The 24,438-nt window shown below is 48.8% G+C and overlaps 1 protein-coding gene and 1 long non-coding RNA gene across 3 annotated transcripts in view; one reads left to right on the top strand and one right to left on the bottom strand.

The window, feature by feature from the left end:
- znf532 (zinc finger protein 532) overlaps nt 1-24,438 on the bottom strand; it is a 212,832-nt gene that overhangs the window by 140,025 nt on the left and 48,369 nt on the right. For both annotated transcript variants that reach the window (XM_038790596.1, XM_038790597.1), the window contains one exon: nt 21,453-21,547. The gene's annotated coding sequence lies outside the window, so the exon portion shown is untranslated. The remainder of the gene's footprint in view (nt 1-21,452; nt 21,548-24,438) is intronic.
- Nucleotides 13,365-14,707, top strand: LOC119962679. Its single transcript, XR_005459932.1, has 2 exons — nt 13,365-13,567; nt 14,409-14,707. It is a non-coding gene; the product is annotated as an uncharacterized LOC119962679 (long non-coding RNA).

Genomic DNA, 24,438 nt, shown 5'->3' with positions numbered 1-24,438 from the left:
AGCGTGGCCAATCCACCTACCCTGCACATCTTTGGTTGGGGGGTGAGACCCACGCAGACACGGGGAGAATGTGCAAACTCCACACGGACAGTGACCAGGGGCCGGTTTGAACCCAGACCCTCAACGCCTGTGAGGCAGCAGTGCCAATCACTGTGCCCCGAGCCTCCCTGATGTAGACATATTTAAGCGAAGCTAACTGAAATGAAATGAAAATTGCTTATTGTCACAAGTAGGCTTCAAGTGAAATTACTTCCGGCGCCTGTTTGGGGATGCTGGTACGGGAATTGAACCCGCGCTGCTGGCCTTGTTTTCTGCTGCTCACTTAAATATGCAAATCTTGATCCCGCTCGGTAGGAGCGAGATTCAGATCGTGACGCCTCACGAGATCTCATTAGGGTCTCACGAGCGTCTTAAATCTTGTGAGAGACCTCGCTCAGGTTTTAACAGCCTCATCGCGCCCGACTCGATGGTGCGATGAGGCGGTACAATTGTAGCCTATAACTAAATTTCATTTATAAGATTGCCCTTTGATAGCAGATAATAATTTCATCTCTAATTATCTTACATCTTTTTACGAACAGTAAAGCAATGTAAAAAAAAGGATGAGAAAAGGATACCCTAGTCCACTCCACCATCAACCCCAACACCCCCCTCTCTTCCCATGGCACCTTTCCATGCAATTGCAGAAGGTGTAACACCTGCCCCATCACCTCTTCCCTGCTCACTATTGCAGGGACTAAACATTCTTCAAGTGAGGCAGCGCCTCACATGCACCTCCTTCAATCTGGTCTATTGCATTCGCTGCTCCCAGTGCGGTCTACTCTACACCGGAGAGACTAAATGCAGATTGGGTGACCGTTTTGCAGAACACCTCCGGTCCGTCTGCAAACAGGACCCAGGCCTTCCTGCCACTTGACATTTCAATTCACCGTCCTGCTCTCACATATCCATCCTTGGCCTGATGCAATGTTCCAGTGAAGCCCATCGCAAACTGGAGGAACAGCACTACATCTTCCGATGAGGCACGTTACAGCCTTCCCTGAACAACTTCAGACTGTGAACTCTCTCCTTCACCTTCAACACATTTTTATTTCCACCAATTTATTTTAATTTCTTCCATTGATCTGTTTTTCCCTCACCATTGCACCCCCCCCCCCCGCCTACCGTACTTGGGCCAACTGTTCCTAGTTGCCCTTCGCTTTAATCACCCCCATATACATTCCTTGTATCTTTCTGTCCACGACATCTTTGTCAATCTCCATCTATCACTGGCCCCATATCCAGCCCCATATGAATCATAGAATCTACAGTGCAGAAGGAGGCCATTTGGCCCATCGGGTCTGCACCGGCCCTTGGAAAGAGCACCTTATCCAAGCCCACATCTCCACCCAACCCCCGTGACCTATTAACCCCACCCAACCTTTTTTGGACACTAAGGACAATTGAACATGACCAATCCACCTAACCTGCACATCTTTGGACTGTGGGAGGAAACCAGAGCACCTGGAGGAAACCCACGCAGACACAGGGAGAACGTGAAGACTCCGCACAGACAGTGGCCCAAGCCGGGAATCGAACCAAGGACCCTGGAGCTGTGAAGCAACTGTACTAACCACTGTGCTACCTTGCCACCCTATTCTCCTAATATCTCCATGCCCTCCCCCCTCCAACTATAGCATAAATCTGACCCCATCTCCAGTTCCCTCTAGATTTGTCAAAGAGTCATCCAGGCTCGAAAGGTTAATTCTCTTTTCTCTCTACAGATGCTGTCAGACCTGCTGAAATTGTTCAGTATTTTCTGTTTCTGTGTTAAATATTATTGATTGTACTCACTCAAAACTTTATTTGCAATTACAAAAAGTGCGGTGCAAGATTTTTAAAAAACCTCCCAAGAACCCCATTAAATCAAATCCATCAGACAATCTCTTGGGACAAGGTGGTCCCCTGGATTGGAGAAAGCTCATGAACCCATTATTACATCCTGTATTGATATAACTCACAAAGGTGGTGGCAGAAAGTATCCACCTGGTCATAAGTCGATTGGGACACTAAGAAAGATAGTTCAAGCCAAGGAAGTTATGTACCCGGGGCTTACAGCCGCAACAGCCTCTACGAAGGTTCACACGTCTAAAATACAGGTGAACCCCCATCCAAATCAGATAACTGTCAAAGTTCTGGTGGCACAACCATATCCCATGAGCACAAGCACAGCGGCACACATCAAAATCACTAGTTCACCCTGAAATATCCACAAATCAAACAGCTCTCTAACCATACACTATTATTTACAGTCCATATCACAAACATGCGGGTGTTTTAATCAAACGAGAATTGCAATATTTTAAAAAACTGCTGTCCTTGCCAATTTGTCTGGACAGATTTACCAGTCCCAAATGGACTTCTCAGAATAAAGGCTTGTTATTGCACAGCAAGCCTACTGAGTCAGTATGTAAAATGCTGAAAGTGCAGTGGGTAAATGCACCGTGTGACGTGGCACTGATTTACAAACATAAAGAGATCTTTATGTTGACCCCTGACCTCAGTCAGCTGTGCTAAACCAGGTTAATCTCACCTAGGGCATTTAACAATTTACTCCAGTCAGGTCTGATGTTAAACCGAGTTCAGATGGACACAAGTGATCCTGTGGCTCAGTTTAGAGTAGAGCATGGGGTCCGCCTAGTATCATGACCGATATATATTGCTCAAGCAGCATGGTAGCACAGTAGTTAGCACAGTTGCTTCACAGCTCCAGGGTCCCAGGTTCGATTTCCGGCTTGGGTAACTGTCTTTGCAGAGTCTGCATGTTCTCCCCATGTCTGTGTGGGTTTCCTCCGGGTGCTCCTCCCACAGTCCAAAGATATGCAGGTTAAGTGGATTGGCCATGCTAAATTGCCCTCGTGTCCAAAACGGTTAAGTGGGGTTACGGGGATAGGGTGTAGATGTAGGGTGCTCTTTCCAAGGATGGTGCAGACTCGATAGGCCGAATGGCCTCCTTCTGCAGTGTAAATTCTATGATTCTATGATTAAGCAGCATTTCACCAAGTCATTGTGTGAGTTTCCTGGGCACAACTTGCCTATCGCATTTCCTACATTACATCAGCAACAACCCTTCAAAAAGTACTTCATTGTTTGTAGACACCAACTCCCCAGGGGTCCCATACATAATCAACAAACCTCTGCTGTCCATAAGCATAGGTGAATGACAGGTGAATTAGCTGTTGCTAACAGAGCAGAGTCAAAAAATATTGTTCAAGTGACATAAAAGAGTCCCTTTGCAATGGGAGATTTGCAACAATAGTGCGCAGCCAGGGCTGTATGTCAGCAACTCATCGAACGTAACAGGCTGGATTCTCCTGTCTTAATAGAATTTTGGCGCATGGCTAGGCCATCCAGTCCTTCAAGCCTGTTCTGCCATTTGATAAGATCATGCCTGATCTGGTTGTGGTTCCGTACCAGCCTCCCCGGACAGGCGCCGGAATGTGGCGACTAAGGGCTTTTCACATTAACTTCATTGAAGCCTACTCGTGACAATAAAGCGATTTTCATTTTCAACTCCATTTTCCTGTCTGTCCCCATAACCCTCGACTCCCTTATCCATCAAAACTCTGTCTAGCTCTGCCTTGAATAGATTCAATGACCTCGCCTCCACTAGTTTAATGTGGGGCATTGGGTCAGAAATCACAGGTGGGATTCGGATACACGATTCCCACCCCCATTTCCACTGCTGGCAATTCTCATTGGTGTAGCAAAGGAAACAGAATGGGAGCTCGTATGCCATTGCCCTAACGTTGTCAGCACCGTTGTGGAAGTGAGCATTTACGAACCTCGGCAATTTTGATGGAGGCAGGTGGGCCTTTCTGGTAGATATGTGATTTAAATACCACTGATGTCTTGTGAACAATGCCGGAATCATGGTTTGGAGATGGGAACCATATAAAAGGCTATTACAAAAGCTATTGCTTACTTCACGTGTCATTATGAAATGCTGTAGCAGTTGTTATTTTTGTTTATACTGGACGAAGTAATGATAATTGCTTTGATTTGCAAATATAAGTGGGCATTAAATAATGGGTTGCCAGGTTGTTACTTCTGACAACTGACGAGCCATTTTCTTTTGGCTTGATCTGACGACTCCCGCCTAACTTGGAGTGCCCCTTGACCCCTCCCTAGCTTACCATCACCAACTCCAAAAGACTGCCAAAAAAACCACAACATGAGTGAACATCATCCATAAACTCCTCAGCACAAGCTGGAGTACAAAACCAACCATTCTTCGTACTTTTGTCGTAGCTTTGTTCTTCTCGACAGCTGAGTACTGTGCACACATATGGGACTTAAATCATCACCCCAAACATACTGACACAAAACTTCATTCAGTAACGAGGACAATCTCTGAAACGCAGCTCCCAGTTAATGGTTACCAGTCCCTCAAATATCGCTTTCCCCACCGCCTCATTTGATGGGGCGCAGCAATGCACAGAGTAATAATTCTTATTAGCAATAGCTTGGACCTGCCCATCCTTAGACACCTTCAAGACACCCCCGTCAATTGGGGAATTTGACATTAAATTATCATGCAATTTTACACCTAATAGTGGAGGAGCACCATTTGAACATGCCTCGGCAAACACCTGTATCATTAGCACCCAGACATATAATGGGCAGCATGGTAGCACAGTGAGTGCACCATTGCTTCACAGCTCAAGGGTCCCAGGTTCCATTCCCGGCGTGGGTCACTGTCTGTGTGGAGTCTGCACGTTCTCCCTGTGCCTGCGTGGGTTTCCTCCGGGTGCTCCGAGTTTTCTCCCACAAGTCCCAAAAGATCGTGCCGTTAGGTAAATTGGACATTCTGAATTCATACCCGAACAGGCGCCGAGTGTGGCGACTGGGGGCTTTTCACAGTAACTTCATTCCAGTGTGAACATAAGCCTACTTGTGACAATAAAGATTATTATTATTATATTTTGATGGAGCAGTTGGTGTAGATGTGGAGCACTCTGGCGGACACACAACAGTATGTTTGAGGATGGCTCAGAGACTGAATGAAAGGGTGCACAGGTTCCCGAATACAACACTGCAGATTCTGGTAGAGGAGGCCCAGAGGAGATAGGATGACCTGTATCAGCAAGGAATGGGAGGCCACCTCACCCTCTGTCCTCCTCAATCTCCGCCCCCGGTGACTCCTGAGCTTGACCCTCTGGCACAATTGCCGAGTGGAACGTTTGGTCTCTCATGATCAATAGATTGTAGATCATGCAACAAAACACACTAACTTTGGAGCCCTTATCACTAGCGTGTCCCACTCTCCTCCAGCACTGCTGTTACTCTGCCTGGCTTCATCTCCTCCTGCAGACCAAGCGGAGCCCCGAGCAAGATGCCCATGACCAAGAACTGCCTCCCTTGGAAACTCCTGTATAAAGTGTCCGTGAAGATAGGGGAACAAAACACTCACTTTTTTTGAGACAAATTTCTCAGACAACCTTCACAGATGTTGATAGATTTCTGGTGGAGTTTTGGCAAAAAGTCTGCCAACAGGTTTCAAATGTTGTCTTCAAAACTCCAACAGAAACAAATGAGCTGTAAAAGATAATTATGTTTCGAAGTGGTAATGTTAGTTCAAGTATTAACCAAAATACTGTGAAGTCTCTTTAATTAATGCTAGCAGACATTTTAAGTGGCATTCTGCCACTTAACAATCTCGTCGGCAACCATTCCCAGCACATGCTTCAACTACTTTACCAAATTGGGATCTTACATTAAACATGTACTAAATGGTATTTCAGCTTAAGAATCCACATCGGATTCCTCAGAAGCACATTTCCCTTTTTTGTGATCTGAAGGTCCTACAAGGCACTGCCCTCATAGCTTCACGATGGGAGCTAATATACTTCCTCATCAACAGCATATTTCACAAGTTTGAAGAAATGAGCCTTGAATTTAACCCCCAAGACAGGAAGATAAGCTTTGTACAAGGGATGCAGCTTGTAGTTTATCTGGATGTGGCAGGACTGCGGAGCTTAGATCTGATGCGTTTGGTGTGGAACCACTTAGCTCTGTTTATTACTTACTGCTTATACTGTTTGGCATACAGGTAGTCCTGCGTTGTAGCTTCAACAGGTTGACACCTCATTTTTCGGTATGCCTGGTGTTGTTCCTGGCATTCTCTCCTGCACTCTTCATTGAACCAGGGTTGATCCCCTGGGTTGGTGGTAATGGTAGATTTGGGGATGTGTCGGACCATGAGATTGCAGATTGTGGTTGAATACAATTCTACTGCTGCTGATGGCCCACAGTGCCTCATGGATGCCCAGTCTAGAGTTGCTGGATCTGTTTGAAGTCTGTCCCATTTAGCACAATGGAGGGTATCCTCAATATGACGATGGGACTTTGTCTCCACAAGGACTGGGATGGTCACTCCTACCGATACTGTCATGGACAGATGCACCTACAGCACGCAGGTTGGGGAGGATGTGGTCAAGTATGTTCTTCACAGTTGGAAAGGTAAAGGTAAAGTTGCCATACTCAGAGATGACCATAGGCTGTTTTCCCCTTTGAGGGGGAGAACTGACTGGTGGTGATTTAAACTGAGGATCACCACACCTCGGGCAAAGGCCAAGGTTGAGAAGCGGGTCCTTCACGAATAACCTCAGCCACTATGGGAATTGAACCCACACTACTGGCCTTGCTCTGCATCACGAACCAGCTATCTAGCCAAATTAGCTAAATTGGCCGCAAACCACTGTGTTCCGACTCAATGGTATTTTAGTAATGGCAACTTTGATTCTTGAATATTAGCTGCATTTAATTAATGACAAGTGGTGCACAACTAAAGAGTTGGTCATTGACTTCAGGAAGCAAAGTATTGTACACACCCCTGCCTGTATCACTGGTGCCAAGGTGGAGATGGTTGACAGCTTCAAATTCCTAGGCATGCACATCACCAACAATCTGTCCTGGTGCACCCACGTCGACGCTAGAATCAAGAAAGCATGAGTGTATCTGTACTTTCTCAGGAAACTAAGGAAATTCGGCATGTCCACATCGACTCTCAGCAGTTTTTACAGTTGCACCATAGAAAGCATCCTATCTGGCTGTATCACAGCCTAGTATGGCAACTGCTCAGCCCAAGACCGTGAAAAACTACAGAGTCATGAACACAGTCCAGTCTAGCACACAAACCCGCCTCCTATCAATTAACTCTGTCTACACCTCCTGTTGCCTTAGGAAAGCGAGCAGCATAAGCAAAGACCTCTCCCACCCGGGTTATTCAGTCTTCCAACTTCTTCCATCGACAGGAAATACAAAAGTCTGAGAACACACTAACAGATTCAAAAACAGCTTCTTCTCCGCTGTTACCAGACTCCTGAATGACCCTCTTATGGACTGAACTGATCACTTCACGCATCTTCTCTGCTGGGTAGCAGTGCACTCCTGTATGCTTCACCCGATGCCTTTGCCTATGTATTTGCATTGCATATTTATGTATGTCCTAAGCGCTTTTTTGTGTATTTATATATGCCCTATGTTTTTTTGGAATGATCTGTCTGGACTGCATGCAGAACAATACTTTTCACTGTACCTCGATACACATGAGGATAAACAAATCCAATCCAATCCAATCCAATCAAGGCTTCAAAAAGATTTAAAAGTTTCAAAGCCCACAGATTGCAAAGGAAAGATTGGAGCAATGAAGAAAGGGAACGCAGCTGACAAAGATAGTATCCCGCCAGAGTTTCTTCAAAAGGATGCTTCCCAAAAACATGGGGCGCGATTCTCCCAGAGAGGGAGAAATCGTAAGGCTGGCGTCAAATCCGGGCGGGTTTGACGCCAGCCTCCCCCTCCCCGACCGGGAACCGATTCTGGTCCCCGGTCGGGGCTAGCATGCCGCCGCCGTAAACTCCGGCATCGCGGGCTTAACGAATTTCGTTAAGCCCGCTTGCCAGAGTTTGCGCCGGCTGACGCGTCACATGACGTCAGCCGCGCATGCGCGGATTGGAAGACTCCAACCCGCGCATGCGCGGATGACGTCATCCCGCATTTGCGCGAAACACGCGCATGCGCGGGCCGGGATGCCCCTCAGCCGCCCCGCGAATTGATACAGCGGGGCGGCGGAAGGACAAAGAGTGCGCGGGTATCGGACCCGCTGCCAGCGATCGGTGGGCACCGATCGCGGGCCCATGGCACCCTTGGCACGTCCGTGGTACTGCCGTGCCAATCGGTGCCATGGTTTTAAAAATCGGCACTTTACGGCTGTTTTTACGAACGGCCAGACCAGGTGTGTTTGCCGTTCGTAAAAACAGCCGTAAAGGGCTTGGAACTCGGCCCATCGGCCAGCTGAGAATCGCTGCTGGCCGTAAAAAAACGGCGGCAGCGATTCGTATCGGGAGTCAGGCGTGGGGGGGGGGGGGGGGGGGGGGGGAGAATAGCGGGAGGGCGTCAGACTAGCGTGGCCGTAAAATTTTACGAACCCCGCTATTCTCCGCACCGTCGTGAGTGCGGAGAATTGCGCCCATGGCGGGAGACATGTCCAGAGGTAACTCAAGACTGGTGAAGTAGGCCTTCATCAGTCAATTACATGGTCTGGATTAAATACCTGGTGCAGAAACTCACAAGAATCAGCCTCCCCGGACAGGCGCCAGAATGTGGCGACTAGGGGCTTTTCACAGTAACTTTATTGAAGCCTACGCGTGACAATAAGCGATTTTCATTTTTCATTTAATTTCATCTGCCCCAAAATATTATGCAATAGACAGCCACATGTCCATTTCAGCAATAAAGGTAGCTCACCTCAATTTCTCAACAATGGGCTGCCACACGGACCAGGACTAGCACCCATACTTTTCAACATCTACATAAGCGACATGCTGCCAACAAAGTCACACATATGCATGTACAAACTATCTCATTTTGGCAACACAAGCAGCCACCCTTGATGACACCAAGTTCACTTTGTACATGAACCTCAACACCATGTCTGAGCAGTTTCAGTGACACAGTGGTTAGCACTGCTGTCCCACAGTGCCAGGGACCCGCGTTCGATTCTGGCCTTGAGTGACAGTGTGGAGTTTGCACGTTCTCTCAGTGTCTGGGCGAGTTTCCTCTGGGTGATCGTGTTTCCTCCCACAGTCCAAAGATGTGAAGGTTAGCTGGAGTGGTCACGCTAAATTGTCCGTTAGTGTCTCGAGCTGTGCAGATTAGGTTATGGGTTTACATTAGGGTGGGGTAGGCCAGGGTAGGGTGCTCTTTCAGAGGGCCGGTGCAGACCCGATGGGCTGAATGGCCTCCTTCTGCACAGTAGGGATTCTACGACTCTCTGAAATGGAGGCTCAAACCAAGTTCCGACAAAACAACAGTCACCACAATTCACCTTGATAACAAGAATGCTAATCTCACCCTGAATGGGACCTTTTGCGGTAATCTTTTGCAATATGATCTCAGTCCGACTTAGTGTAGCTGGACCGCACGCAATCCTTTCAATTTAATATAACCTGAAGGTAAGGTAGCCACCAAGAAAGAGTCAACTTGATCCAGAAACTGGCAAATACCAGTTGGGAAGCTTCAGCACTCGTATCACGGACTTTACCAATGACTCTTGAGTTCTCCGTGGCCGAGTACCGACCAGGTGCTGACCAGAAATGGTCACATTCGATGGATTGATGTTCAACCGAACGCTGCAATGAGACGCAACCCTGGGTCCACCATCCCCCAACCGTCCCCCAACCACCCCCCCCCCCCCCCCCCCCCCCCCCCCACCCTGCCACTGTCTGCCATGTTGCAGCCACCTTCCCTGAAGCTCAGTGAATCAGGGAAAACAAACGTCTCCCCATCCACCCAGGAGCTCACCAACGTCCCTCACCTCCGCTTGTAGTCACACAAGCCCGTTTTGGCCCAATGTACACAACCTCAGGCATTGTGACTTCAATCCTGAAGAAGCTTGGAAAAAAATGTCTCCAGAGAGAGACACAAACCCACAACCTTCTGAGGAGTGCTTACACTGAGCCATGCCTAACACGCAAATTTACACTTACATGACAACCACAAATCAGCTGCATTTATGTTGTACGATTGTGCTGTGATTAACGTAAGGTAGTTTTGCCTCAAGTTCATCATCATGGCCTCATAATATTACAGGAAAAGAGAAACTAAAAGCTACTGAATTGTATTCTAATTTCCCAGTCTATTGAATTTTGTTCGCGAAACTGAAGTTCACAAACCCTCTGTGAAAAACTGACTGAACAAGTTTCACTGCAGCAGCAGTGCTTATGAACAGGACACCTAAAGAATGGGACGGTGATCATTTTCAGCTGAAAATCTGCACCTCCCCTTCCTTCGGAAATGCTACTCTAATCAAGTGTTCAAAGTACTCCAGAGTGCATGCATTTTAATTTTGTTAGGGGCCTGCAGTCAGGGTTCACGAGGGGAGCTGGAATGTGCCTGCAGTTACTGGAAAGTGGAGACAGTACAACCACAAATCCAATTACCATTTGTACAGCACTGCCTCAACTAAGTCTCCACACCTTAGCACAGAAAGGGGTCCTCAGTTTCAAATTTAGTACTTGTGGAGTTGTATTACTTGCATTTATAATATAGAATCTTCAATGTAGTAAAATGCCCCAAGGCGCTTCACAGAACATTATCAATCAGTCGGACATTCAATGGAAAATGTTCATTTGTGGCGGGTTTTTCAGGGAGTTTCCCGCCATTCTGCCAGTGAATTCCCCATCGCTTTTCAATGACACTTAAGTCAATTTCTTTGGGCCCTGGGGAGTTTCTCACCAGTTTAGCCCACATTTGGAATTGCTTTTGGCACTGGGGAGCTGAACTCAAGAGATCCAGCTACCATTTTGAAAGGGTGTCCCGATCTCTAAGTGAGTTTGTAGGTCCCCCACATCCCCTCTCACTCGAGCGCAACGTGGCAAAAGAATCGGCACCTTCGTCACTATTTTGGGCCCCGAGGAGTTCTGCACCAGTTTAGCACACACGTTGTGGATTTTATTTCAGCACTGAGGAGCTGAACTCAGATCGGCCGCCAATTTGAAAAATGAAAAAATGAAAATTGCTTATTGTCACGAGTAGGCTTCAATTAAGTTACTGTGAAAAGCCCCTAGTCGTCACATTCCGGCGCCTGTTTGGGGAGGCTGGTACGGGAATTGAACCGTGCTGCTGGCCTGCCTTGGTCTGCTTTAAAAGCCAGCGATTTAGCCCAGTGCACTAAACCAGCCCCTTTGAAACGGCGCCCTGATCTGTGAGTTTGTGGGCTCCCCACACCGCCCCCCCCCCCCCCCCCCCCACCAATGGGCCATGTCACCCCCCACACACATGGGCACTACCGCACACACCCTTGTGAGGACACCCCACTATGTAGTCCTTGGGTGCCTCCCCTTCAGGTCCCCCCAAGCCCCCTTACAGCACCATCCCATCCAGGACCCCCACCTGTCACTCCCCAACCTCCCCGAGGTGCCTACCTACCTGCCTGCACATCCCCACCCTTCAAACCACCCCCACGCTCCCTTCATGGGCATGGCCCCCCTCAGGTCCTGACCCTTGGCAGTGCCACACTGGCACCTGGGAACCCTTGTACTTCCACCCTGGCATACTGACAGTGCTCCTGCCAGCTTGGCAGTGCCAAGGTAGAAATGCCAAGGTGCCAGCTGGGCAGTGCCAATGTGCCCACGTTCCATGCACTATCCTTGACCACCCCTCCAATGGCCTGGGAGATCCCCCGGGTGCTGTTCTATCTGGTCCACGTTCTTGTGGACCAGTACTGATCGGCGCTCAGCTGCAGTCTCTCAATAGATCGAGGGAGTGCCGTTTTGTCCCAACCCTTTTGGGCAGAGTTCTGATTCCGACACCTCCTGGGATTTGGGTATATCCCACTAGGCGCGAAAGCTGCCACGAGGCCCGTGTGAGGCTTCACCCGGGGTCTCCCAGCCACATTGTGTTCTCGCTCGAGCACAACGTGGCCACTGAATCGCACCTTCTTCTGAGATGGCGAAGTAGGCTTGATTATAGAAGTAGATCTTGAAGAGTGTCCCAAAGGAGGGAGTTTGAGAGAGCAAATTTCGGAGTTTAGGCCTACAGACAGTTCGAGGTTTTGTTGAACAATGATTGAGAGAGATGGAAATCAGCGATAATCAAGGGGGAAGAGAATTGTGCAGAAATCTAGGATGGTTGTGGGGTTCAAGGGGATTACAGAGAGAGGGAGGTGTGAGGACATGGAGGGAGTTGAAAACAGGGATGAGAATTTTAAAATAAAAGTTTGACTAGGGTGGCGCAGTGGTTAGCACTGAGGACCTGGGTTTGATCCCGGCCCTGGGTCACTGTCCATGTGGAGTTTGCACAGTCTCCCAATGTCTGCATGGGTTTCACCCCCACAACCCAAAGATGTGCAGGCTAGGTGGATTGGCCACGCTAAATTGCCCCTTAATTGGGAAAAAATAATTGGGCACTCAAAAGAGGACTTTGTGCGCATTAGGATACGGGCGGTATTAGCTCATGTTGACAGATAATGGAATGTGGGAGGCTGGGCAGCATAGGAGAGCATTGGAATAGCCAAGGCTGTTGGAATGTGGCATGGTTGAGGGCCTCAACTGCAGGTGGGCTGAGGCAGGGGCGAAGATGAGCACCACGAGGTAGAAGTAACAGGCAATCTTGGTGATGGGTTAAGCTACGGGGTCAGTAGGACAGCTCAGTGTTGAACAGGATGCTAAGGTTACAAACAGTCATTTCCAGACACTGGTTGGTGGGGAAATGAAGGTAAATTGTTTGTGACGATCGGCCCAGCACCTGCTGTCTGTACATTTTCTTGAAAACCAACATTACCCCCCATCAAAAATGTACACATTGGAGTTCTTAACAAAAATTAAATTTGTTCTTTTAAAGACAGCTTTTGCACTGAATACTGCGGTTCTCACAGGGTTAATGTATGAATGCACCTAATGCAAAACACAGATCTAAAATCTCAAAGCGTCAACAAAATTAACCTTGAACACCAACGAATGTCCATAAATACCAAGCATAATTTCTCCTTACCCCTCCTTCAAAAGAGAGTAAAGCATCCAAAAGATAAATTTGCCTCAAGTCTTTCTAGCTCAGTAAGAAAGTTGACTCCTTTGTTATGTAAGCAGTTGTTCATGGATGGGGGAGGGGCACCCATCTGAAAGGAAAACGGTTATGGTTTGGGAAATAAATAATTAGATATTGCTGTGCAGCACATCTTTGTATTATCATGCAGTAGGGAACAGCAGTGTAATACCACGTACATAGGACTTTTATTTAAAAGAAAGACTGCATTCAGGCAATCTTGGGCCAGCTAAATATCTTTCAGCCATGATAGCATTAAGGCACGTCACAGCCCTGGCTGCACTGCACACCACAGCTTCAGCAGAGCTGCCTGGCAGCCCTCATGAAGATATATGTTGAACCTGAATTATCTGTTCCCAGACGCATGGTCAAAGAGCCTCATGAAAAAGTCACAATCTGATGAAAATACCACGAAACACCGACAGCTGCTTCAGTTTCACTTTCATTTAAACGTTAGCACATTTAGATGCAGAATAAAGAAACGGTAGGTGAACTGCTCTGCAAGAGCTTCATCGTGTTTACTGATACCAGGCCTCAATTTCTTTTTAAAAACATTCCCAACATGTAAAATTAGCATTTACAAGATTCACCAGTGGAGAAAAACTGCTGAATAGCATAATATCACTTACTTTCATCGGTTTAAAAAAAGAACTGACAGTGTTACGCACCGGGTGGTGTGGGGCATGGGGGTGGGTGGGGGAGAATTTATGGAGCCCGCAAGAGTGACGATGTGTGACTTCATTAGGTTGGAGGTGAAATTTAGATTTCCCGACGGCAGGTTGAAATGCAGTGCCTGTGGCAGGTCTTAGTAATACATTTGCATACCAGGAATACTCATTAACGTGAAACAGTTTTTAATAAAGTCTTACCCTTGGGTTTAAGTCAGTAGCACATGGGAACCTCGTGACAACTGGTTCGCCATTGTTTAAAAGGTGGCGCCTTTGTGCAGTTGCTCAGAAGGTCAACGGTTTCCCTGGTTTAACTCTGCAGCACAATGGGGGGGGGGGGGGGGGGGGGGAGAATGGCACCTTGCAAGGGGGATTGGGACCGCCGAGTGCGTGGCAGTGGTGAGGTGGCTTGTGAAATGGGATCGGCAGAAGAGAGATCCCGGGGAGGAGAGAGGGTAGGGTCGGAGAGGCATGCAGGAGTGAAGTAGGAAGAGTCTTGTGTCCTGGGTGTGTGTATGTGTGGCGGGGCGGGGGTAGGAACGGCGGGAACAGTCAGACAAGGTAACAAAATGTGATTACTGTCTAAATGCGTGTCCAGTTGGCAGAGTCCTTCGAAGGCTTTGATTTTACTAACAACATCTCTATCCTTACTGGTAGTGAGCTGGGAGAATGTGCTTTACAATGCACATAAAGGAGGGCCTGCTGAACCTGCAAGTTCAAGTCCCAGTATGTGGCAAGTACAACACTGGACACAGATATGAACATTCAATAAAGAAAAACACAGCATTGTTTCTTCCACAATAAAGGAAGCGTCCTCAACTCCCTTCTAACAATGCATGTCAAGCATGCAGCACGGCAGTACATTTAGCTCTCTTACTAATAAGCTAGTCTCAAGCCAGTGCCAAATAATGATGATGTACACATGAATAAAGTGAAACAATGCAATGTGAAACATTTACAAATGAAATTTAATTTTCTTAAACACTTGTGCTCTGAAGTCTTATGTTAATGGCACTGTAGTTGGGCAGGAACGTTGTGCAGGTGCAGAGCCCCTCTGTTTGAGCAGGAGGTTCATTTATAGGCCACAAAGCGTTGAAAACATTCCCCCACTTCTGAATTATAAGGGCGCAATCTATCGGCCATACTGAACCCGACTTGGGATGCGACGAGGCCAGTAAATCTTGCGAGATTTGCCGGCCTGGCCACACATCGCGGAGGTCTAGCGAGATCTGGCGAGGCATCGCGATCTGGATCCCACCCATTGAGGGTCAGGACCCAGAACTGCATATACAAGTGAGCACGTAGTCTCACCTGAATATGTCCATGCCGTATCTGCCCATCGCCCAGGACCTAACGACCCCACCTCGGAGTCCCAGCTCTTTGGGGGGAGTCTCCCAGCCAATCGGGGGCCGCTGGTAGGTCAGGCTCTGGGCATGGTGGTAACCTGGCATCCCAATGCCACCCTGACACCATTGCAATGCCAGCTTTGCACCCTGGCAGTGCCACCTGGGTGCCATCCTGCTCAGGTGGAATCATGCCCGTGCCAGGGGTGCCCTACCCTTATGAGGTGAGGTGTAGGGGGGGCTTGATGACTCCGTTATTGGGGTGTTGGGGGATCCAGAGACCAGGTTGGGTGGTTCAGAGATTGGCGCGCCATTGATCTCTTCCTGCACTGGCGAGCCAATGGGACTAAGTGCGGCCTTGGTAAGGAATACCTCGCCAAGGCCCCGAAATGAAGCACAGTTCAGTTTAAGAGCGGGATCGTTCTCAGCCCTGCCAGCGCTGGGAAACACCAGGTTAAACACGCACGACATGGGACTCTGTTTAATTTCCATTAAATTGCGCCCTCTTCCCAATTAGCAATTTAATTTGAAATGTAACTGAATGGGAAATGAGACAAAATCCCAGCCCAAATTTCATATGGGATCAACCTTAGCCTAACATGTTCAACAGATAATTTTTTTTTAATTTTTAAAGGGGCAATTTAGCGTGGCCAATTCTGCACATCTACGATCTTTGAGTTATTGGGGCGAGACCCACACAGACATGGGGAGAATGTGCAAATCTCACACGGACAGTGACCCGGGACTGGCATCGAACCCGAGTCCTCAGCGCTGTGAGGCTGCAGTGCGAATCACTGCGCCACCATGCCGCCACCCGCCAGGGAAATGGATGGGATTGGGTGGGATGCCCGTTTATTTCCCACCCCAACCCCCATTTTAACTTTCAACTGATAGGTCAAGCCAATAGGTCTCTGTTAAAGGTGCACAAGATCCCATGGCACTTTTTTCAAAGTCGAGCTGGAAGTTTTCCTGCTATCCTGGCCAATATTCACCCCTTTTTTAAACAGCACTAAGACAAATTTGGAAGCCATTTTATTGTATCTCGTTGTTATGTTTGGGAATCTGCTGCATGCAAAATGAATATTGCATGATAATACATTCAAGCAAATTCTGCAGCAATTCATCTCCCAACAATAAATTCTAATGTTGCCACTGCCAATAGAAATGTATTAGCCATCAGCTATTTCTTTGGATTCCAGCCACAAATGATACAGTCATTGATATGCCTTGCTGAAGTCACATTTAAACTAATGATTTCATAATATTAAAGAATTTTCCACAAGGCTCCAACACCAAATTTTATATTAGTCCTCTGGCCACCCTCAAGAACAGGTTTGTGATATTTAAAAATTAAATCATTTTCAAAATTTAAATAAAATAAATTTAGAGTACCCAATTCATTTTTTTCCCAATTAAGCGGCAATTTAGCGTGGCCAATCTACCTACCCTGCACATCTTTGGGTTGTGGGGATGAAACACACGCAAACACGGGGAGAATGTTCAAACTCCACACGGACAGTGACCCAGAGATGGGATCGAACCCGAGACCTCGGCGCCGTGAGGCAGCAATGTATTCCCGTACCAGCCTCCCCGGACAGGCGCCGGAATGTGGCAACTAGGGGCTTTTCACAGTAACTTCATTGAAGCCTACTAGTGACAATAAGCGATTATTATTATTATGCTGACCACTGCGCCACCGTGCTGCCCTCAAAAATTAAATAATTTTAAAGATATTTTGAAGAAAGCGTTCTTACTGACTGGGGAAATTAACTAAGGTTGGTGCATCGCAAAGTTCAAGAGCATTTAACCCAAAACTGGAATGACCTATCAATAGCTAAGGGGTGGCACGGTAGCACAGTGGATAGCACTGCTGCCTCGCAGCACCAGGGACCCAGGTTCAATTCTGGCCTCAGGTGACTGGCTGTATGGAGTTTGCGCTTTCTCCCCGTGTCTGCATGGGTTTCCTCCGGGTGCTCCGGTTTCCGGTCACAGTCCAAAGATGTGCCGGTTAGGTGGGGTCATGGGGTTACATGGGTGGGGTAGGGGAGTGGGCCTACGTAGGGTAGACCTTATTTCAGAGGGCTGACGCAGGCACAATGGGCCAGGTGGCCTTCTTCTGCACTGTGGAATTCTATGGTTCGAATTTATTCCCTCACATTTCAGCAGAATGCAACCCTGCTAGAGCTCATATTTGCACAATATTGCAGCCAGATCTTTAATACCTGCTCAGGGCTACAGTGTGGGACACACTAATTATTAACTCCACAAATCACACTTCTCCCATCCAACAGGATATAAAGATTTGGTTTATAGACCTGTACGAAGCTAAAGTCTGCAAACTAAATTGTTGGGTGCATGTTAGTATAGGAGGAGAAACTCAATTGAATATTTATACCACTGTATTGAAACTTGAAAACAGTATTTTTTTATCTCGATCGTATGAATAGAGCATTGTACTCGGAACCCGAGACAACATGCCACTCAACTCCTGACCTCATTACAGCTTTGGTCAAAACTTGGACAAGGGAGCTGAACACAAGAGGCGGGGATGCGAGTGACCGCCCTTCACATCAAGTCAGCATTTGACTGAGCGTGACATCAAAGAGCCTTAGCAAAACTGAAGTCAATGGGAATCGGGGGCAAACTCTCCCCTAGTTGGAGTCAAGCCTCGCAAAATGAAGATGGTTGTAGTTGTTGAAGATCAATCACCTCAGCTCCAGGGCATCACTGCAGCAGTTCCTCAGGGTGGTGTCCTAGGTCTAACTATCTTCAGCTGCTTCATCAATTGTCTTCCCTCCATCATAAGGTCAGAAGTGGGGATGTTCGCTGATGATTTCATGATGTTCAGCATCATTCGCGACGCTTCAGATAATGAAGCAGTCCACGTGCAAAAGGAAGCAAGGCCTGGACAATATTCAGGCTTGGGATGAGAAGTAGCAGGTAACATTTGTGCCACACAAGTGCCAAGCAATAACCATCTCTAAAAATAGAGAACCTAAGTATCTCCCCTTGACGTTCAATGGTATTACCATAGGTGAATCACCACTATCAATATTCAAGGTGTTTCCATTAACCAGAAACTGAACTGGACAAGCCATATAAATACTGTGGTTACAAGAGCAGGTCAGAGGCTGGAAGGTTTATTGCAAGTAACTCCCCTCCTGACTCCCCAAAGGCTGTTCACCACTGAAAAGGCACAAGTCAGGGGTGTGATTGAATATTCTCCACTTGCCTGGATGAGTGCAGCTCCAATAACACTCAGGAAGGTCAGAACCATTCAGCACATTTGACTGGTACCCCATCCACCACCTTCAAATTCATTCCCACCACCTCCAAGCACAGTGGCAGCAATGCGAACCAACTACAAGATGCACTGCACTAACTCACCAAGGCTCCTTCAACAGCACCTTCAAATCCTCCAATCGCTACCACCTAGAAGGACATGGGGCGAAATTCTCCGGACCCCAGCAGGGTCGGAGAATCGGCTGGGGCCGCCGAAAATCCCGCCCCCGCCGTGGCAGAGATTCTCCGCCACCCAGGAAGTGGCGGGGGCGGGAATCACGCCATTCCAATCGGCGAGGCCCCTGCGGCGATTCTCCGGCCCGCGATGGGCCGAAGTCCCGCCGCTGGGAGGCCTCTCCCGCCGCCGAGGTTTGAACCACCTCTGGTGGCGGCGGGATCGGCGGCGGGACTGGGCCCCCGGGGTCCTGGGGGGGGGGCGCGGGGCGATCGGACCCCGGGGGGGTGCCCCCGCGGTGGCCAGGCCCGCGATCGGGGCCCCCCGATCAGGGGACGGGCCAGTGCCCTGGGGGCATTCTTTCTCCTCCGCCGCCGCCACGGCCTCCGCCATAGCGGAAGAGAAACCCACAGCGCGCATGCGCCGGTGGTGGCGTCAGCGGCAGCTGGCCGGCGCGAACCGGCGAAAGCCTTTCGGCCAGCCCCGCTGCCGGGCGGCGGGCCTGAAAGGCCGCTGGCGCCGGTTTTTGCACCAGTCGGCATGGTGCCAACCGCTCCGGCGCGGGGCTAGCCCCCAAAGGTGCGGAGAATACCGCACCTTTGGGGAGGCCCGACCCCGGAGTGGTTGGCGCCACTCCCCTACGCCGGGACCCCCCGTCCCACCGGGTTGGGGAGAATCCCGCCCATGGAGAGCAGGTGCGTGGGAGCAGCTTTGCCTGGAAGTTCCTCTCCAAACCACACACCACTTTGACTTGGAAATAGATCACCGTTCCTTCACTGTCGGTGGGTCAAAGTCCTGGAACTCGGTCCCTAATAGCACTGTGGTGTACCGACCTTCTTTCGGGCAATTAGGGATAGGCAGTAAATGCCCACATCTGATAAAGGAACAATAAAATGTAGTAGCTCTCCATCCAGTCAACCCATCAACCTTAATCCCAAATCTAGATAACTCAGGCCTGACACATTCATCATCCATCCATGTCTGATATTGACGTATTGGTTCAATTAAATAGATTTGAATAACTGGAAGAACATACGAAAGGCAGTCCAAGGGATCGAAGCTGGACCTGGACCACAGCTGAGCTGTGACAGAGAAGAGAAAATCAAAATTGTGGAAAAAGATATTTTTAATTGATTTGCTTCGACAATTTTGTCTCTCCTATTCGTGACAATTGCTAAATTGCAAATGTCTTCATGATTTAAGTTGATTTAATCCCAATGAGAAGTGTAATTTTATGATTTGATTTACAGTTTCTAAGCTTTTACTTAGGGGGAGATTTTCTGCTCCCGTTTTTGGGTAGTGAGATCGGCAAGAACAGGAAATCCCACGGTAGTCCCAAATTACAGTTTAGCCCGGTGGGATTTCCCGTTATGATTGTCCCCTCCCCCACCAATGATGTAATAGCAATCCCGATATTTGAATATATTTGAAGTCATCATCAGGTCTCAATGCCTGATCCAGCCCCACCCCCCTCCGCCTTCCCCCAACCCCATTAGATTGTCCAATCACATCTACGTGAGGACACAAATAGGTCGCTCAGGGTATGCACCTGGAGAGTAGAATCCACCAGAGGAGTTCAGATGAGTGCTTGGCCACGGTGGCGCAGTGAGTAGCACTGCTGCCTCACGATGCTGAGGTGCCAGGTTCGATCCCGGCTCTGGGTCACTGTCCGTGTTGAGTTTGCACATTCTCACCGTGTTTGCGTGGGTTTCGCCCCCACAACCCAAAGATATGCAGGATAGGTGGGTTGGACACGCTAAACTGCCCCATAATTGGAAAAAGTTAATTGGGTAATCTAAATTTATTTAAAAAAAGGTGAGTGCTTGGCCCAGCAGGTCTTGCCCAGGCACTGCAGTGCCAGGCTGCAGTGCCAAAAGGCAGAGCCAGGGAGGGTTCTGTATAGGGATGTTGTTGGGGTGGGATGGTGTTTTCTATTTTTAATTTCTTTTATTGGGTCATCCTTTTTTAAAATATCAAAGCTGCTGGCAGGGCAGGACGAGTTTGACATTGTGGGACCCGCCCCTTCATTATTTTCAGCTAGAGCCGGACGATACGGCGGGGATAGTTGTCTTTGTGGCTGGCACCTTCCTCACCCTTTCTCCCCTCGCCCGCCTCTTCCTCGCTTCCCACCCCCCCCCCCCCCCCCCCCCCCCCCCACACCCCCACACCCCCGCCCTGCCCAGACCCACTCTGAACCACTTTGTCTATTTTTAGAATTAGAATTCCTGCAGTACAGAGGGCGGCTATTCAGCCCATCTAGTCTGCACTGAAAGAGCACCCTACCTAGGCCCTCGCCTCCGCCTATCCCCGTAACCCCACCTGTCCTGTTCATCCCTGGACAGTAAGGAGCAATTTTATCTTGGCCAATCCACCTCACCTGCTCATCTTTGGATCGTGGGAGGAAACCGGAGTATCCGGAGGAAACCCACGCAGACACAGGGAGAACGGACAAAACTCCACACAGACAGTCATCCCAGGCCAGAACTGAACCCGGGTCCCTGGCGCTGTGAGACAGCAGTGCTAACCGCTGTGCCACCGTGCCAATTCCGCCCTTCATGATAGCAGATTTACAAAACATGCAAAGCATTGAAACCTCTTAATGCAAATCCAACCACTTGTAATAATCACCTTACCCTGGAACATGCAAAACTCACACGTTGGGTAGGCCAACAAAACCTGACTCAGTTTAACTGAATTAGACATTAGCAAGGGCCGATCATGGAGGAATAAGAATAGAACAGGTTACTACTCCACTGTTGAAACTATAAGGCCATACCTACTGGACTAACACATGTTTTGTCCCCAGTTAAGGAAAGGATTTAGGCCCATGATGCCTTCCATGGGTGACAGCTAATGCTGACAGGCGACAATCAGGTTCACATATGAAGATTGGACACTTACTGGCTTGGTATACACATGAAGAATGTTGAGATCGTGCAGGGCGAACAGCATCTGTAGAATTGCAATTAAGCAAGGTTCAGTGCCTTTGGGGAGAGCTGGGAAAACAGATAAAAGAAATGTAAGTCCACTTAATCCAAATTTCCTGTAGCTATCCAGAAACATGGGGTATAAGGCCTGCTGGGCTGGACTCTAGGTTTGTACAATAAACACATACAAACACGCACACCAATTCCCTCCTTCTGCACTCTTTCCCAAAATAAACTAATCTTATGCAACATCCGCAGAGAGTTATTGAGTAACCCAAGGGCGAAAGTTGAGAAGAAGCAAGTTCCCTCAGAGCAAGCATTACTGAAGAAAGAAGCTCAAGCAAACAATTTCCCTTTAAAAGTGGGCACATGCAAGTTGCAATTTGCTTCCTTTACTTCCTACTGGGATCCACACAGGTCAGCAAGCACGGAAGCTGCCTCAGTTAGTAAGAAGACATGCAGTTTATGCTGCATCAAATATAAACTACAACCTATATTTTCAATAGGAAATGTTAATTTCCACGTGCAATAAAGAGGTTAAAGAATAAAAACAACGGCGGCATGTGGCGCAGTGGCTAGCACTGGGACTATGGCGCTGAGGACCCGGGTTCGAATCCCGGCTCTGGGTCACTGTCCGTGTGGAGTTTGCACATTCTCCCCGTGTCTGCGTGGGTTTCACCCCAACAACCCAAAGATGTGCAGGATAGGTGGATTGGCCATACTAAATTGCCCCTTAATTGGAAAAAAATAATTGGGTACTCTAAATTTATAAAAAGAGAGAATAAAAACAACGGCGGCATGTGGCGCAGTGGTTATCACTGGGACTACGGCGCTGAGGACCCGGGTTCAAATCCCGGCCCTGGGTCACTGTCCATGTGGAATTTGCAAATTCTCCCTATGTCTGCGTGGGTTTCACCCCCACAACCCAAAGATGGGCAGATTAGGACACACTAAATTGGCCCTTAATTGGAAAAAAATAATTGGATACTCTAAATTGATTAACAGAAAAAAACATACAAACAGACATGCATTTATATAGCACCTTTTACGACCACCAGGCATCCCAAAGCACCCGGGTGCCAGGCTGGCACTGCCAGTGTGCCCAGGTGGCACAAGCAGTGCCAGGGTAACACCCTGCCCAAAGGGCAATCACCTCAGGGCCTCTGATCCCCTGGGAGATCCCCACGATGGGCTGCACGGTAGCACAAGTGACTAGCACTGTGGCTTCACAGTGGATCCCAGGTTGGATTCCCCACTGGGTCACTGTCTGTGCGGAGTCTGCTCGTCTTAGTTTCCTCCGGGTGCTCCGGTTTCCTCCAGTTAGGTCGATCGGCCATGCTAAATTGCCCTTAGTGTTCAGAAAAGGTTAGATGGGGTTATTGGGTTACATGGATAGGGTCAAAGTGAGGGCTTAAGTGGGTCAGTGCAGACTCAATGGGCCAAATGGCCTCCTTCTGCACTGCATGTTCTATTTTCTACGTATGGAATGCTGTTCTGTCTGGTCCCCATTCGTGGAAACCAGTACTGAGAGGTGCTCGCCCGAGGTCTCCGAGGCAAGGGAGATAGATCCCACACCTCGGGTAACTCAGGAATCTGCACATTAAAAGTGAGACTAGATGTCTCTAGATATGTAGATTCGTTAAAAAGTGATCCTGTCCACAATGGACAGGATTCACATCAACACATTTCACAAGATTTAATGCGATCTTGCGAGGCATTGCAAGCCAGGGATGGGGTCTCCTGGCTTCTATCGGCCACCCTGCGCCACGGGGAGCTGCTTTTTGGGCGCAAACTGGCCGTTGGATCGTGCCCTCAATGTTGACACCGAGACGGAATTGCGTGCGGGTCACGTTCCCACTGGGGGCGCTATTTGTGGAGCAATTCAGGAAATGCTAATGGGCCAGCACTCTGATGGTACAAATTCAGAGCAATTCCCTGCCCAGTGGGCATTCTAATCGCTGGGGCTGGAATTAGCCCCAAAGAGTCTGGCAGCTGGAGCTGTTTTTAAATGCTCCACTTACCACACACTCACTGCCGCCACCAAGGTGGCTCAGAGAAAACCTGCCATTTGAGGCTCTGAGGTAGACCCACAGCTCCATGCCAGAGAGGAGCGGGGGCAAACCCTCTTCTCCAGTGTTGCACACAGACCCCAAGCCTGCCTTCCTGAACACTGCCTGGGAGGTGGTTCTGAGGCAGTCAGAGGAGACAGCTGGTGATGCAGAGGGTGAGGGGAGGTCACTACACACCAGGGAGGGTTCCAAAGGGTGCGGTGCAGGTGCCCTCTGGTTGTGGTAAATCATGGAATCATAGAATCCCTACAATGCAGAAGGAGGTCAGTCGGCGCATTAAGTCTGCCCCGACCCTCTGAAAGTGGACCCTATCTCGGCACACACCCTCACGCTATCCCCGTAACCCCACCTAACCTTTTGGAAACTAAGGTGCAATTTAACATGGCCAATCCACCTAACCTGCACATCCTTGGACTGTGGGAGGAAGCCAGAGCACCCAGAGTAAATCCACGCAGACACGGGGAGAACGTACAAACACCAAACAGACGGTCACCCAAGGCTGGAATTGAACCTGGGTTTCTGGCACTGTGAAGCAGCAGTGTTAACCACTGTACCACCATGCCTCTGTCTACAATGGGGCAGCGTTTCAAAGGAATGACAATAACTGATGGGCTCCTGATTGAACTTGGCCCTTGATGATACAGCTGGAGTATGAGGGTGTCCAGACGGGTGACCTGGATGGGCTCCCAGATGACCAGAAGCCTTCTGAGCATTTAAAGAACACAGGCAGCACTCAGCAGTGTGAGCAGCCAGGAGCCTGTAAGTAGCACCATAGGGATACATTTAAAAGACAGATTGCAGCAATGGCAGTCTGAGCCAGCCCACCTCATTCTCGAGGGGGGCTCCCAAGTCCACGGACTTGACACCAAGTCACTACCCACTACTGCCCCT

This window comes from Scyliorhinus canicula, chromosome 3 (assembly GCF_902713615.1).
Source record: "Scyliorhinus canicula chromosome 3, sScyCan1.1, whole genome shotgun sequence".
In the NCBI taxonomy this organism is placed as follows: Eukaryota; Metazoa; Chordata; class Chondrichthyes; order Carcharhiniformes; family Scyliorhinidae; genus Scyliorhinus; species Scyliorhinus canicula.
The sequence above is the reverse complement of the archived record's forward strand: the minus strand, read 5'-3'. Positions and strand labels throughout refer to the sequence as shown.